This window comes from Arachis duranensis, chromosome 3, assembly GCF_000817695.3.
Source record: "Arachis duranensis cultivar V14167 chromosome 3, aradu.V14167.gnm2.J7QH, whole genome shotgun sequence".
Lineage (NCBI taxonomy): Eukaryota > Viridiplantae > Streptophyta > Magnoliopsida > Fabales > Fabaceae > Arachis > Arachis duranensis.
Window position 1 is genome coordinate 63,006,123 of NC_029774.3, and position 16,464 is coordinate 63,022,586.

At 34.1% G+C, this 16,464-nt stretch overlaps 2 long non-coding RNA genes across 2 annotated transcripts; both read left to right on the forward strand.

The window, feature by feature from the left end:
- Positions 1-375: 375 nt before the first annotated feature.
- On the forward strand, positions 376-11,507 carry LOC107479296 (uncharacterized). Its single transcript, XR_002372313.2, has 3 exons — positions 376-1,348; positions 4,273-4,398; positions 11,179-11,507. It is a non-coding gene; the product is annotated as an uncharacterized LOC107479296 (long non-coding RNA).
- On the forward strand, positions 7,046-8,215 carry LOC107479297 (uncharacterized). The gene is made up of 2 exons (XR_001590108.3): positions 7,046-7,907; positions 7,993-8,215. It is a non-coding gene; the product is annotated as an uncharacterized LOC107479297 (long non-coding RNA).
- Positions 11,508-16,464: the final 4,957 nt, after the last annotated feature.

Here is a 16,464-nt window from a genome sequence, read left to right on the forward strand (position 1 = left end):
TAAGTTTAAGACGATTAATATTTTTGCACAACTTTTATTATAATTAGTTATAGTTATTTCATAAAAATTGAAATTAAAGTTCTGGTGATGAAAAAATAATAAAAAGTTATATGATTTAATTTAGATAATTGATATTAGATTTAAACCATATTTTATAAAATGTAATTAGTATGTTTACTTTATAATTTAATTTAAAAGTAATTATTTGAGCTCACTGATATATTGAAAAATAAAATCTTGTGTTTTGAAAGTAATTTTTATAGTATTATATTTGATTTCTGAATCATAATTTTATCTCAAATATTTTATAAAATTGTTATATCACTCGTATATGTGTTACTGGTTTACTCTAACTCTAGAAGTACCAAATAAAACCCTAATTTCACTCATTTCCTAAAGTTATACCCTAAAATCGCTAACCCTACATTCTGAAAGGGAAAGAAAGGAAACATGGGAGCTTGAGGGGGAAAACAAAAAGGAAAAAGAAAGAAAGGGAACAGAGATGGAGTAAAGGGGAAATGAGAAACTGAGGAAAGGGAGAAGAGGGATCAGGGAAGCCAGAGGAAAGGGCGACGGCAGAGGGTGTAATTACGGCCGCTGCTGTTAAAATCGGAAGGGAAGCACCAGAGAACAGAGAAACACGAACGATCGAGGGAGAAGGTAGCGTCATCACCGTGCCTCACCATCGTCGCTGAAGCTTCAATCGCTATTGTCCCTGCTTGGTTGCCACTGGCATCGAACAGAACAGGGGAGAGGAGCACGAATTGGAAGAGGAAAGGGAGCTCTGTTACGGGCTCGTCGCAAGGAAAAGAGGTGATGTTGGTGGGGATCGCTGCTGGTGTCGTCGCCGTGACTGGGGTTCATGGTCGCTACTGCTGTTGGTGACGGACTAGGTCGTATCCTAGCTGCCAGAACCGCCATTATCGTGGCCTTGTTATTTCGGGTCAACCATGTCTCTGTCTCTGATGTACCTTGTCATGGCATATCCGTTGGAGCTGCCGTGGTTGGGGCTTGCTATCAGAGAAAGCAATTTGCTGCCACCATCTTTCAATCTGGCCAGCATCATCCTCTTTGATCAAGTCCCAATGCCAATTTTCTGTTTCTTAAACCTGTAACCCTTTCTTCCTTACTCTTCTATCATTTTGTTCATCCGTTATACTCTGTCCTAATTATAGTAGCATATGGCTTTGTTCTAGTTGTCAATTTATCTCCTGAGAAATCACAATTGGTGTTGAGGTCGTTGATGTTGCTACTGTTATGCTATTGCTAGCTGCAAGAGTTTTACTACTGCGGGTTAGAAATTGATGGTTGCCTTATCCTAAAATTCTGTGGATTTCGATAAAGTGAGGTAGGGGGTTTAAAATGATTTTAATTTAAGAATGCCTACAAGGTTTATTGAATAACTGCAAATAGATTTAATAGCTATGAGTAATTGATTGATTATGTGAATATTGAATTGTGGCTGAAATTGTGATTGGAATGGTTGAGATTGTGATTTGGAATTGTTGATTGGTGATATTGATTGATTATGTAGATTGGGAATAGTTTGATGACTTATTGTTGTGAATTACTGAATTTTAATGGGTTATGTTGGATTTGTTGCTGTTGAGCTATTATTTGGTATATTGTAATGTTAATGAGCTTGGTTGGTGGTTGATTTGGAATTGATTTTGAGGGGTATTGAAGGGTTGGATTTTGAATACTGAATGGTTTGCTGAAAATCAGGTTCTCTTGAAATTAAACGGCAACTTTGAAAGTGAATCAGTGACTCTATAGTGACTGAAATGATAAGAATTTAAGTGTTAAGTAAATTATATTAAGTGTAATTGTGAAAACTCAATTTTGAAGGATTCGTATCAACTAGAGAATTAGTTATGATTTTTCAAAGTTGAATTCTAAAATCTGATTTTCTGCATAATTTCTAAACTGAGTCAGGAACTTTGAAAAGCTATAACTAATTCTCTGATTATCGGAATTGCGTGGAACCAAGTTCGGATTAAGCTTGGGAGTATAGGGAGCTGGGCTGGTGAATTTGAGACTTTTTCATTAATTTTATGGTTTATGGTGAATTTTTGAATTACGGATGTCAAATCTGATTTTTCTGCAGAACGTTTAACACAGCAGCAACATGTTTCCTCTATTGGAATTTCTCCAGTTTGAATTTTGAAATGGAACCAATTTTAAATGAAACTCTGGTCCTAATACTTTAATTTCATAAAAATTTAGAATTGTTAGAGTTGTGGTTTTAATGATATGGATTTTTAAAGTAAGGTGTATTATGCAGTAAAAATCAGGTTTTGTTTTCTAAATCAGTAACTTTGAGACTATAATTTTTAATTCTGGAATGATACTGATATGCAACCAATTGGAGGTGAAATTTAAGTATGTTTAGTACATATGATTCAAATTTCAGGGTTTTTCAGGTTTTAATAAGTGAGTTATGGGACTTGGAAGAGGTTGTGTTTAATGATTTGTAAAACAGAATTTTGTAGAAAATTACCTAACTTCCAAGGTACGTAACTCCTTCATTAAAAATGGTATGTCCCTGGAACCAATTGAGAAAGAAATTTGGATAAGTTAAGTTCAACAACATTAATTTTGAAGGTGGTTGGATTCAATTTGGATTTTATATGAAATTTCGAATGTTGTATGATGCTGCTATTTTCTGGATTTAAAACACTGCAGAGCAGTCACAATTTTGCTTATATTCCCAAAGTTAGAGTCAACGAAAAATTATGATTTTTAGTTTAATAGAAATCTTAATCCGAGACGGTCGTATGGATATAAAGTTTGCGTAATTCCGAATTCATTTGATATTTTAAAAACAAAATGGAAATTAGGCTGCCAAGTTGTGTTGGTAATTATTTTGGATATGGAATTTAAGAAATAGATTTTCTATTATCAAATATTTTTGAGAATATATTGCTGTGGCAATTGCTGAAAGAGGCTGACGAAATGTTGAGAAAGAAGGAACCCGTAAGGGTGGCTAAGTCCTATTTTTAAAGGAGACTATGCCCAAATTTTTATAAAAGTATAAAGACTTAATGAAAATCAATATTTAAGGCTTATTTAATGATAAACACTTCAATGATTCTTTTAAAAATAGTTTATTTGGTATGCGAGATTGTTGGCAAGGGCGTGGGTCTTGTCCCGCTTGTGTATTTGCAATTATGAAAGAAAAGGGAAAGATGTAAAGTTTGTATTGTATGATTGAACATAGAAAGAAAGTGGTACTGCATAAGAATGTGAAAGTGATGATAAATAATTAGAATGATAATGAATGATGATAATGAGAATGATTATGAGATGATCTGCTACATTGAGGCAGTCAGATAGATAGTGGTGCGACCACTGAGAATGCTTTCCTGCGGTACAGACCCATATTTTATTTTTGTAAGGCAGAGGGGTTATTTCCAGCTATAGAAGTACCGTGACCACCTGTTCCATTTCTGTAGTGGCAGAGGGGTTATTTCCTGTATACAGAAGGTGTGTCGGCATACATCCCTGCAGTGGCAGATGTGTTATTTCCTGCGTGTAGTGGACCCTGTGGTGGCAGAGGGGTTATTTCCTGTACACAGGGGTATAGCCAACAGGAAAGCCTTATCCAGACAGAGGTTGCTGGATAACATCGGGAGCGGGTTAGTAACCGACAGATGAGCTCATTACCTGCACTAGGACTAGACATTCATCATATGCATCTATGTGACATTGTTTGGTTGTGCATATTGTAATTGGTTTGCCTAAATAAATAATTCTTATAACTGCTAATTACTATACTTGATATAATTGCTCTTGATTGTGTTTGAACCTCATTACTTGTGTTTGTATCTGATTGGCTGGATTGTGGTGAATTGGGTGTTGGTTGAATTGCTTGGGCCTGAGGCTGTGATTGGACTGTGTTTGAGATTTAGTAAGTATGAAAGATTGAGCTGGTTCAGCATAGACTTAATGAACCTATACTTGGAACAGATTAGTCATTCATACGGTCTAGAAAAACTCTTAAGATTTTATAAAGGAAAATATGGGTTTAGAATTTTGGATAATTAACTGATGCTTTATAGGATTTTGGCTTTTTGAATGTTATGCTGTTGGTTTTCAAAATAAAAGGTTGATAAGGCGAGTAAAGATCGCTGCAAATGAAAACAGTTTTTCTTTTAAATATTTCTGAATGGAATTAACTATTTGCGTTTTATTCTTTACTTTCACGGCATTCTCGACCTCTATTGAGAACATGTGGTTTGGTTCTCACCCCCAAATTTTCCACCCTTTCAGTTACACATGTTTGAAGATGCAATTTGAAGCTGCGAGCGATTAATAGGTTTTCTTTATGGTTTTAATTGCTTTCATAGAGTCCCATCGCTGTTGTCCCTTGAGATTTTATTTCATATAGAGGGGTAGGTTTGGTATATTGTATTGGAGTTTCATTTGGTTTCTTTTGTATAAGAATTATTATCAATAGTAATTATGTGATTATTATTACTTGTAAATGTTTGAATTATGACTTTAATGAATAAAAACAAAATTTTTGGCATTTTCTTAAAACTGAAACGCAAACTCGATACAAAGGCTTGATGATTAAGTAGTTAATACTAGAGAAGGTTACATAATGTTCTTTCTAGTAGAAATACCCTGACTTAAGCAAGGTAATTTTGCTGGACGGGACGTTACAATATGGTATCAGAGCAGTCTTTCCTGTAGAGCCTTGGGAATGGACTGACTATGCTTCATTACATACTCTGGGTGTTTGTCATGCTTTGTGACTTGTTTCGGTAACAAGAGTTTGAGTTTATATGCATGACTGTCTAGTGATTAACGCTATTAGTTTACCATTGCATACCTCATGGTATCAAGTTTGGCCAACTTAATACTAATGATTTATGTGTATGAGAATACTAATAGGTTATCATAGACGAAATAGAAGTGATAGGTTAACATGAATCACGAGGTTTTGGGGACGTTAGAGACTAAATTCTAGAGATTAGTTCCGTTTCGACGTATGCTTTTTATTCGTGCTTAGCGTTATCTCTTTCTCTACTAATTGTATTGGAATTTCTAGTTTCTGATCTCTTTCTTGCTAATCTTGCATTATTATTCGTGCATGTCCTTGCTTGACTCTGTATCTGGCTGTTGTTTGAATCTTTTGAAACATTTATCCTTACCTTACAAACTCTATGCTCCTTGCTTTGAACTTGGATTTATTTCGGTGCAACATACCATTTCTTGTAATTTCCTTCTTGAGTACTTGTTTCAGATTCTCTTCAAGAAAAAAAATTAATCTAAATCTTTTCTTATTTGACTGTATCCACAACCCTTGCTTGAATTTTGATGGGATTGTTTTTAATTCAGCCTAAACTTTTTGATAAACTCTGAAACTTCTTTATATAGTTTAATCTTGTTTATTTGTGATATACCACTTATCTTTTATTAATTTATAGAAAATTTTATCTCAGAATTTATTCTTTGAATAGAAGCTGATTTTCTTCTAACTTTACTATAATTTTATGGCTATCCATACCTAATTATGTACTTAAGTATCCTCCAGGAATTTTAAAGAAAATATTTTGTCCTTAGTGCCAAACAAGCTTTAATTTACAAACTTCACAAGATTTGTTTTGATTTGAAATTAGATTGGTATAACATTATTTAGACTTAGTTTAGTACTTTTGTAAAATGTTGGATTTAAATATTTTCTTTTGAAAAAAATAAACTAATTCCTTCTATTTCTAAATTGAAGTTGTTCAAAATTGTTGTACTATCTTCCCTAATGATGTTCATATATATATATCCTTGTTTGTTGATGATTTCACGCATTCCTTCAAATCCTTGCGAAATACCATCTTGTTCAATTATGAACTTGAGTATTCTTCCAATTTCTCACATAAACCTTTCGTGCCGTTTATTTTTCTCTTCTCATGTTTCAGATTCCTTATATGCGGTAGTTCTTAGGGACACGATTTGTGCGTACGGAAAGTGAATCTGGTCAGTATACGAAGTTATAAGGAGTTGTGGAGTTTTGAGGCGACGAGAGGAAGTGATCATGCTTTGTTAAGAGTTCTGAACGAACATTATGCCTATTTACTTTTAGATTTTGAAATTTCGTTTGCATCAAATTATTTTTATCAACTTTTGCATCACTTAATATATTTTCTTTTGTGTTTGTGATATAATTTTCTTGGTATCTTTAAAAAAATTCAAAAGGGGATGTGAATATAAATCTTTTCTTCATCTTATATCAATTTTCGAGGGCAAAAATTTTTGTAAGTTAGATAGAATGTAACATCCCGCATTTTTTAAAATATAATTATAAATAAATTGTGATTTTATTTTATTAAGTTTAAACTTTATAATTTTAAAAATTAATTTATTAGAAATAATTAAGAAGATTCGGAGGTAATTTCATTTTAAACCAATTAAGATTCTTAAGTAATTTTATATAATGGAATATTTTGTATAATTTTAGTAATTGAAAAATAAGAAAGAATTGTATGATTTAATTTAAGTAACTTTTATTCTTAAAAGGTTAAGATTTATTTTATTAATTTGATATCTTATTTTATAAATCAATTAAGAATAATTAAATTAGTTTTATTAATATTTGGAGTAAGTTAATTAATATTTTTGTGTAAATTTTTATAATTGGTTATTTCATATAATCTGAAACTAAAATTCAGTAGTAGAAGTATTATATAATTTAATTTAAGAAATTTGTATTGTGATTAAATTGCAGTTTATTTTATTAAATTGAGCTCTTAGAGATTTACTTATTAGGATTGATTAAATGAATTTTTGTAAATACTTTAAGTTTAAGACGGTTAATATTTTTGTACAACTTTTATTATAATTAGTTATAGTTATTTCATAAAAATTGAAATTAAAGTTCTGGTGATGAAAAAAAATAAAAAGTTATATGATTTAATTTAGATAATTGATATTAGATTTAAACCATATTTTATAAAATGTGATTAGTATGTTTACTTTATAATTTAATTTAAAACTAATTATTTGAGCTCATTGATATATTGATAAATAAAATCTTGTGTTTTAAAAATAATCTTTATAGTATTATATTTGATTTCTGAATCGTTATTTTATCTCAAATATTTTATAAAATTGTTATATCATTCGTATATATTTTACCGATTTATCCTAACTCTAGAAGTACCAAATAAAACCCTAATTTCACTAATTTCCTAAAGTTATACCCTAAAATCCCTAAACCTACGTTCTGAAAGGGAAAGAAAGGAAACAGGGGAGCTCGAGGGGGAAAACAAAAAGGAAAAAGAAAGTAAGGGAACAGAGAAGGAGCAAAGGGGAAATGAGAAACTGAGAAAAGGGAGAAGAGGGATTAGGGAAGCCAGAGGAAAGGGCGACGACGGAGAGTGTAATTACGGCCGCTGCTGTTGAAATCGGAAGGGAAGCACGAGAGAACAGAGAGACGCGAACGATCGAGGGAGAAGGTAGCGTCACCACCGTGTCTCATCATCGTCGCTGAAGCTTCGATTGCTATTGTCCCTACTAGGTTGCCAATGACGTCGTACAGAACAGGAGATAGGAGCGCGAATTGGAAGAGGAAAGGGAGCTCTGTTACGGGTTCGTCGCCAGGAAAAGAGGCGATGTTGGTGGGGATCGCCGCTGGTGTTGTCGCCGTGACTGGGGTTCGTGGTCGCTACTGCTGTTGGTGACGGACTAGGTCGTGTTCTAGCTGCCGGAGCCGCCATTACCGTGGCCTTGTTACTTCGGGTCAACCATGTCTCTGCCTCTGATGTACCTTGTCGTGCCATATCCGTTGGAGCTGCCGTGGTTGGAGCTTGCTATTAGAGAAAGCAATTTGCTGCCACCATCTTTCAATCTGGCCAGCATCATCCTCTTTGTTCTAGTCTCAAGCCAATTTTCTGTGTCTTAAACCTGTAACCCTTTCTTCCTTACTCTTCTATCATTTTGTTCATCCGTTATACTCTGTCCTAATTATAGTAGCATATGGCTTTGTTCTAGTTGTCAATTTATCTCCTGATAAATCACAATTGGTGTTGAGGTCGTTGATGTTGCTGCTGTTATGCTATAGCTAGCTACAAGAGTTTTACTGCTGCGGGTTAGAAATTGATGGTTGCCTCATCCCAAAATTCTGTGGATTTCGCTAAAGCGAGGTAGGGGGTTTAAAACGATTTTAATTTAAGAATGCCTACAAGGTTTATTGAATAACTGCAAATAGATTTAATAGCTGTGAGTAATTGATTGATTATGTGAATATTGAATTGTGGCTGAAATTGTGATTGGAATGGTTGAGATTGTGATTTGGAATTGTTGATTGGTGATATTGATTGATTATGTATATTGGGAAGAGTTTGATGACTTATTGTTGTGAATTACTGAATTTTAATGGGTTATGTTGGATTTGTTGCTGTTGAGCTATTATTTGGTATATTGTAATGTTAATGAGCTTGGTTGGTGGTTGATTTGGAATTGGTTTTGAGGGGTATTGAAGGGTTGGATTTTGAATACTGAATGGTTTGCTGAAAATCAGGTTCTCTTGAAATTAAACAGCAACTTTGAAAGTGAATCAGTGACTCTATAGTGACTAAAATGATAAGAATTTAAGTGTTAAGTAATTATATTAAGTGTAATTGTGAAAACTCAATTTTGAAGGTTTCGTATCAACTAGAGAATTAGTTATGATTTTTCAAAGTTGAATTCTAAAATCTGATTTTCTGCATAATTTCTAAACTGAGTCTGCAACTTTGAAAAGCTATAACTAATTCTCTGATTATCGGAATTGCGTGGAACTAAGTCCGGATTAAGCTTGGGAGTATAGGGAGCTGGACTGGTGAATTTGAAACTTTTTCATTAATGTTATGATTTATGGTGAATTTTTGAATTATGGATGTCAAATCTGATTTTTCTGCAGAACGTTTAACACAGCAGCAACATGTTTCCTCTATTGGGATTTCTCTAGTATGAATTTTGAAATGGAACCAATTTTAAATGAAACTCTTGTCCTAATACTTTAATTTCATACAAATTTTTCATTGTTAGAGTTGTTGTTTTAAAGATATGGTATTATGCAGTAAAAATCAGGTTTTGTTTTCTAAATTAGTAATTTTGAGACTTTATAATTTTTAATTCTGGAATGATATTGGGATGCAACTAATTGGAGGTGAAAGTTGAGTATGTTTAGTACATATGATTCAAACTTCAGGGTTTTCCTTGTTTTAATAAGTGAGTTATGGGACTTGGAAGAGGTTGTGTTTAATGATTTGTAAAATAGAATTCTGCTGAAAATTACCTAACTTCCAAGCTACGTAACTCCTTCATTAAAAATGGTATGACCCTGGAACCAATTGAGAAAGAAATTTGGATAAGTTAAGTTTAACCACATTAATTTTGAAGGTGGTTGGATTCAATTTGAATTTTATATGAAATTTCGAATGTTGTATGCTGCTGCTGTTTTCTGGATTTTAAACACTACAGAGCAGTCACAGTTTTGCTTATATTCCCGAAGCTAGAGTCAACAAAAAAATATGATTTTTAATTTAATAGAAAGCTTAATCTGAGGCGGTCGCATGGATATAAAGTTTGTGTAATTCCAAATTCATTTGATATTTTAAAAACAAAATGGAAATTAGGCTGCCAAGTTGTGTTGGTAATTATTTTGGATATGGAATTTAAGAAATAGATTTTCTATTATCAAATGTTTTTGAGAATATATTGCTGTGGCAATTGTTGAAAGAGGCTGACAAAATGTTGAGAAAGAAGGAACCCGTAAGGGTGGCTAAGTCCTATTTTTAAAGGAGACTATGTCCAAATTTTTATAAAAGTATAAGGACTTAATCAAAATCAATATTTAAGACTTATTTAATGATAAAAACTTCAATGATCCTTTTAAAAAGAGATTATTTGGTATGCGAGATTGTTGGCAAGGGCGTGGGTCTTGTCTTGCTTGCGAATTTGCAATTATGAAAGAAAAGGGAAAGATGTAAAGTTTGTATAGTATGATTGAACAGAGAAAGAAAGTGGTACAACATAAGAATGTGAAAGTGATGATGAATAATTAGAATGATAATGAATGATGGTAATGAGACTGATTATGTGATGATCTGCTACATTGAGGCAGTCAGATAGATAGTGGTGCGACCACTGAGAACGCTTTCCTGCGGTACAGACCCATATTTTATTTCTGTAAGGCAGACGGGTTATTTCCTGCTACAAAAGTACCGTGACCACCTGTTCCATTTCTGTAGTGGCAGAGGGGTTATTTTCTGTATACAGAACGTGTGTCGGCATACATCCCTGCAGTAGCAGATGTGTTATTTCATGCGTGCAGTGGACCCTGTGGTGGCAGAGGTGTTATTTCCTGTACATAGGGGTAGCCAACAGGAAAGCCTTATCCAGACAAAGGTTGCTGGATAACGTCGGGAGCGGGTTAGTAACCGATAGATGAGCTCATTACCTACACTTGGACTAGACATTCATCATATGCATCTATGTGACATTGTTTGGGTGTGTATATTGTAATTGGTTTGCCTAAATGAATAATTCTGATAACTGCTAATTGCTATACTTGATATTATTGCTCTTGATTGTGTTTGAACCTCATTACTTGTGTTTGTAACTGATTGGTTGGATTGTGGTGAATTGGGTTTTGGTTGAATTGCTTGGGCCTGAGGCTGTGATTGGATTGTGTTTGAGGTTTAGTAAGTATGAAAGATTTGAGCTGGTTCAGCATAGACTTAATGAACCTATGCTTGGAACAGATTAGTCTTTCATACGGTCTAGGAAAACTTTTAAGATTTTTATAAAAGAAAATATGGGTTTAGAATTTTGGATAATTAACTAATGCTTTATAAGATTTTGGATTTTTGAATGTTATGCCGTTGGTTTTCAAAATAAAAGGTTGATAAGGCGAGTAAAGATCACTGCAAATGAAAACAATTTTTCTTTTAAATATTTCTGAATGGAATTAACTATTTGCGTTTTATTCTTTACTTTCACGGCATTCTTGACCTCTACTGAGAACATGTGGTTTGGTTCTCACCCCCAAAATTTTCACCTTTTCGGTGATTCAGGTTTGAAGACGCAATTTGAAGCTGCGAGTGATTAGTAGGTTTTCTTTATGGTTTTAATTGCTTTCATAGAGTCCCCTCGCTGTTGTCCCTTGAGATTTTATTTCATATAGAAGGGTAGGTTTGGTATATTGTATTTGAGTTTCATTTGGTTTCTTTTGTATAAGAATTATTATCAATAGTAATTATGTGATTATTATTACTTGTAAATGTTTGAATTATGACTTTAATGAATAAAAACAAAATTTTTGGCTTTTTCTTAAAATCGAAACGCAAACTCAATACAAAGGCTCGATAATTAAGTAGTTAATACCAGAGAAGGTTACGTAATGTTCTTTCTAGTAGAAATACCCTGACTTAAGCAAGGTAATTTTGCTGGACGGGACGTTACAAAAACACTTTTGGTGTATTTAGATAATTTTTTGGTGTATATATGATTTATTTCTGTGTCGTTGTATTCAGGTATAATATGATTTTTGGTTCCTTTATTGGGGTGATTCACCACATTCAGTTACACTTCTGGGATGTGCTTTGATGAAAAACGAGGATATTCAATCATTCAAATGGTTATTTGAATGTTGGCTTCATTGCATTGGAGGAAATGCTCCGAAAGGCATTCTTACTGATCAACACGCAACGATGCAAAGGGTTATCGAGACTTGTATTTCCATAATAATTCACCAGTGGTGTATTTGGCATAACATGAAGAAGATCCCAAGTAAATTAAATGGCTACAAGCGGCACGAAGAAATTGAACACGAGATGAGTCATGTTGTTTGGAACACTTTACAAAAGAATCATTTGATAAGAATTGGAATGATTTCCTGATGAAGTATGGTGTTGGGGACAACAAGTGGCTTTGATGATTGGATTTTTGACGGTTTAGAATTTCACTAATGAAATTTCGTTGTAAAGTATAGTTGATGAGCGGATATTTTATACGCTTTTAGGGGGTAATTTTATGTAGATTTTAGCATGTTTTAATTAGTTTTTAATAGAATTTTATTAGTTTTTAAGCAAAAATCATATTTCTGGACTTTACTATGAGTTTTTGTGTGTTTTTCTATGATTTTAGGTATTTTCTGGCTGAAATTGAGGGAGCTAAGCAAAAATCTGTTTCAGGCTAAAAAAGGACTGCTGATGTTGTTAGATTCTGACCTTTCTGCACTTGGAATGAATTTTTTGGAGCTACAAGAGTCCAATTGGCGCTCTCTCAATTGGGTTGGAAAGTAGACATCCAGAGCTTTCCAGAAATATATAATACTCCATACTTTGCACGAAAATAGATGACGTAAACTGGTGTTCAACGCTAGTTTCATGTTGCAGTCTGGCGTTCAGCGCCAGAAACAGTTTACAAGTTGGAGTTTAATGCCAGAAACAGGTTACAACCTGGCGTTCAACTCCAGAAACAGCCCAGGCATGTGAGAACCTTAAGTCTCAGCCCCAGCACACACTAAATGGGCCCTAGAAGTGGATTTCTGCACTATCCAAACCTAGGTTACTAGTTTAGTATGTAAACAACTTCTAGAAACTTATTTTATATCTCAGGACATTTTTAGATCTGAATTTTATACTCTTTGACGGCATGAGTCTCTAAACTCCATTGTTGGGGGTGAGGAGCTCTGCAGCGTCTCGATGAATTAATACAATTATTTCTGTTTTCCATTCAAACATGCTTGTTCCTATCTAAGATGTTCATTCGCGCTTCATTATGAAGAAGGTGATGATCCGTGACACTCATCACCTTCCTCAATCCACGAACGTGTGCCTGACAACCACCTCTGTTCTACATCAGATTGAATGAGTATCTCTTAGATTCCTTAATCAGAATCTTCGTGGTATAAGCTAGGATTGATGGCGGCATTCATGAGAATCCGGAAAGTCTAAACCTTGTCTGTGGTATTCCGAGTAGGATTCACGGATTGGATGACTGTGACGAGCTTCAAACTTGTGAGTGTTGGGCGTGATGACAAACGCAAAAGAATCAATGGATTCTACTCTGACATGATTGAGAACCAACAGCTGATTAGCCGTGCTGTGACAGAGCATTTGGACCATTTTTACTGAGAGGATGGGAAGTAGCCATTGACAATGGTGACACCCTACATACAGCTTGCCATGGAAGGAACTTTGCACTTTTGAAAGTGAGGAAGCATTATGTTACAGGAATTCAGAAGACAAAGCATCTCCAAAACTCCAACATATTCTCCATTACTGAGTAACAATTACTTATTCCAAACACTTTGACTTTTTGCAATTAAAACTAAAAATTATTATTGATATTATATCCTGACTAAGAGTTACAAGATTACCATAGCTTTCTTCAAGCCAACAATCTCCGTGGGATTCGACCCTTACTCACGTAAGGTATTACTTGGACGACCCAGTGCACTTGCTGGTTAGTTGTGCAAAGTTGTGACAAGAATTGTGATTTCCAATTTTGTGCACCAAGTTTTTGGCGCCGTTGCCGGGGATTGTTTGAGTTTGAACAACTGACGGTGAATCTTGTTGCTTAGATTAGGAAGAATTGATCTTTTTTACTAGAATTGCATCTTTTATTATCCTTTTTAATTTTTTTTCAAAAATATTATTTTTCTTTAATTGAATTTTCGTTTTTTATTTTTTATTATTGAGTTTAGTGTCATGTTCTAAGTTTGGTGTCAATTGCATGCTTTTCTTTGTGTCTCAATTTTTCGAATTGCATGTTCTTGTTTTTCCTTGATCTTCAAATTGTTCTTGTTTACTTTTCTTGTTTAATCTTTAGTTTTTCTTATTCTGTGTCTTTTCTTGTTTTTCTTGTGCTTTTTCAAAACATTAGTTTTCAAAAAAATTTTTTTTACCTCTTTAAAACACGTTACATTTATAGCTCAATTGGCTAGAGCGTTGGTTCATGTTCTTGATGATTGGGCACCGGTTCTTTTAAAAATCTTTTTCAAAAATAATTTTTCTTGATTTAATCTTGTGCGAAACTTTAAGTTTGGTGTTTTCTTGTTAATCTTTCTATAATTTTCGAAAATTTTATTGTGGTTTTCTAAAAATTTTAAGTTTGGTATTCTTTCTTTTATTCTTGTTGTTCTTGAGTCTTCTTTGTGTTTTGATCTTAAAATTTTTAAGTTTGGTGTTCCTTGGTGTTTTCCCTCCAAAATTTTTGAAAACAAGGAGCATTAGATCTAAAAATTTTAAGTCTTTTGTCTTTTGTGTGTTTTTCTCTTTCATCATAAAAAATTTCAAAATTCAAAAAAACCTTTCAAAAATCTTTTTCAAAATTTTTCTTTTTCTTTTCTAACTATTTTCAAGCTATATTTTCGAAATTTTTTTATAAAAATTCAGATTTCAATTTCAAAATTTTTCAAATCTCATCCTTTTAAGATTTAAAAAAAAAAAAATATTATTATATCTTTTTCGAAAATATCCTAACCATTTTCTCTCTCCTCATTTTTTTTGAAAATCTTCATAAAATATTTTCAAATTCTTATTAATTTTTTAATTTTAATTTTCTTATTTTATCTTATTTTTATTTTGGTTTTTATTTTATTTTATTTTATTTCGAAAAACATTTTTTTTATTTATTTATAAAATAAAAATTTAAATCCACATTACCCCTTTTACAACAACATGGACATAAGTGGAAATGAACAGTCCAGAAGGACTCTGGGGTCATATGCTAACCCCACTACTGCTTCATATGGGAGTAGTATATGTATATCCTCCATTGGAGTTAGTAGTTTTGAGTTGAATCCTCAGCTCATTATCATGGTGCAGCAAAGTTGCCAGTATTTCGGTCTTCCACAAGAAGAACCTACAAAGTTTTTGGCACAGTTTTTACAAATTGCTGACATAGTACATGATAAGGAGGTAGATCAGGATGTCTACAGGCTATTACTGTTCCCATTTGCTGTAAAAGACCAAGCTAAGAGGTGGTTAAATAACCAACCTAAGGACAGCATAAAGACATGGAAACAGCTGTCAGAAAAATTCCTGAATCACTATTTTCCTCCGAAATGGATGACACAGCTAAGGCTGAGCATCCAAGGCTTCAAACAAAGAGATAATGAATCTCTCTATGATGCCTGGGAGAGATACAGAGAGATGCTAAGAAAATGCCCCTCTGAAATATTTTCAGAGTGGGTGCAGTTAGACATCTTCTACTATGGACTTACAGAAAGAGCTCAGATTTCTCTAGACCACTCAGCTGGTGGATCTATACACATGAGAAAAACAATAGAAGAAGCTCAAGAGGTCATTGATACAGTTGCCAGAAATCAGCATCTGTACCTAAGCAGTGACCTTCCATGAAAGAAGAGGCTAAAACAGTAACTGCTGAAATGAGTCCTACAGAACAAGTTACAGAATTCAATCAGTAATTGGATTTTCTAACAAAACAGTTAGTCGAATTCAAAGAGATATTACAAGAAACAAGAATGGCTAATATGAATATGGAAGTTCAATTGAAGCAAACATAACAGCAGTTATCAAAACAACTAACAGAAGAATTCCAAGCAGTTGAATTAAGAAGTGGAAAAACATTAAATACCTCACATCAAGGTAGCAGGAAGCCAAGGAATGAGCAAACTACCCAAAATCCATCTGAGGACAGTAAGAGCCTAGAGAGGAATAATTCTGGCGCTCAAACGTCGGAAAATGGGTGGAAAGCTGGCGTTGAACGCCCAAACCATGCTCAGTCCTGGCGTTCAACACCAGAAACAAGAAAGGAGTTGGCGTTGAACGCCCAAAGGGAGCACAGTTCTAGCATTCAGATGCCAGAAGCAGGTAAGGAGCTGGCGTCTAACGCCACTCCAGCTTCCACCCCTGGCATTCAAATGCCAGTGGGGGATCAGACACATACTAGTGCTGATAATAACCCTTCTAAAAAGGCTTTCCAACCCACATCTGTAGGCAATAAACCTGCAGCAACTAAGGTTGAGGAATACAAAGCCAAAATGCCTTATCCTCAGAAACTTTGCCAAGCGAAACAGGATAAGCAATTTGCCCACTTTGCAGACTATCTCAGGACTCTTGAAATAAAGATTCTGTTTGCAGAGGCACTTGAGCAAATACCCTCTTATGCTAAGTTCATGAAAGAGATCTTAAGTCACAAGAAGGATTGGAGGGAAACTGGAAAATTTTACCTCACTGAAGAATGCAGTGCAGTCATTCTGAAAAGCTTACCTGAGAAGCTTAAAGATCCGGGAAGCTTTATGATACCATGCACATTAGAAGGTACTTGTACCAAGCATGCTCTATGTGATCTTGGGGCAAGTATTAACCTAATACCTGCAGCCACTATCAAAAAGCTTGGGTTGACTGATGTAGTTAAACTAACCCAGATATGTCTCCAACTTGCTGATGGCTCCATTAAATACCCATCAGGCGTGATTGAAGACATGATTGTTAAGGTTAGGCCATT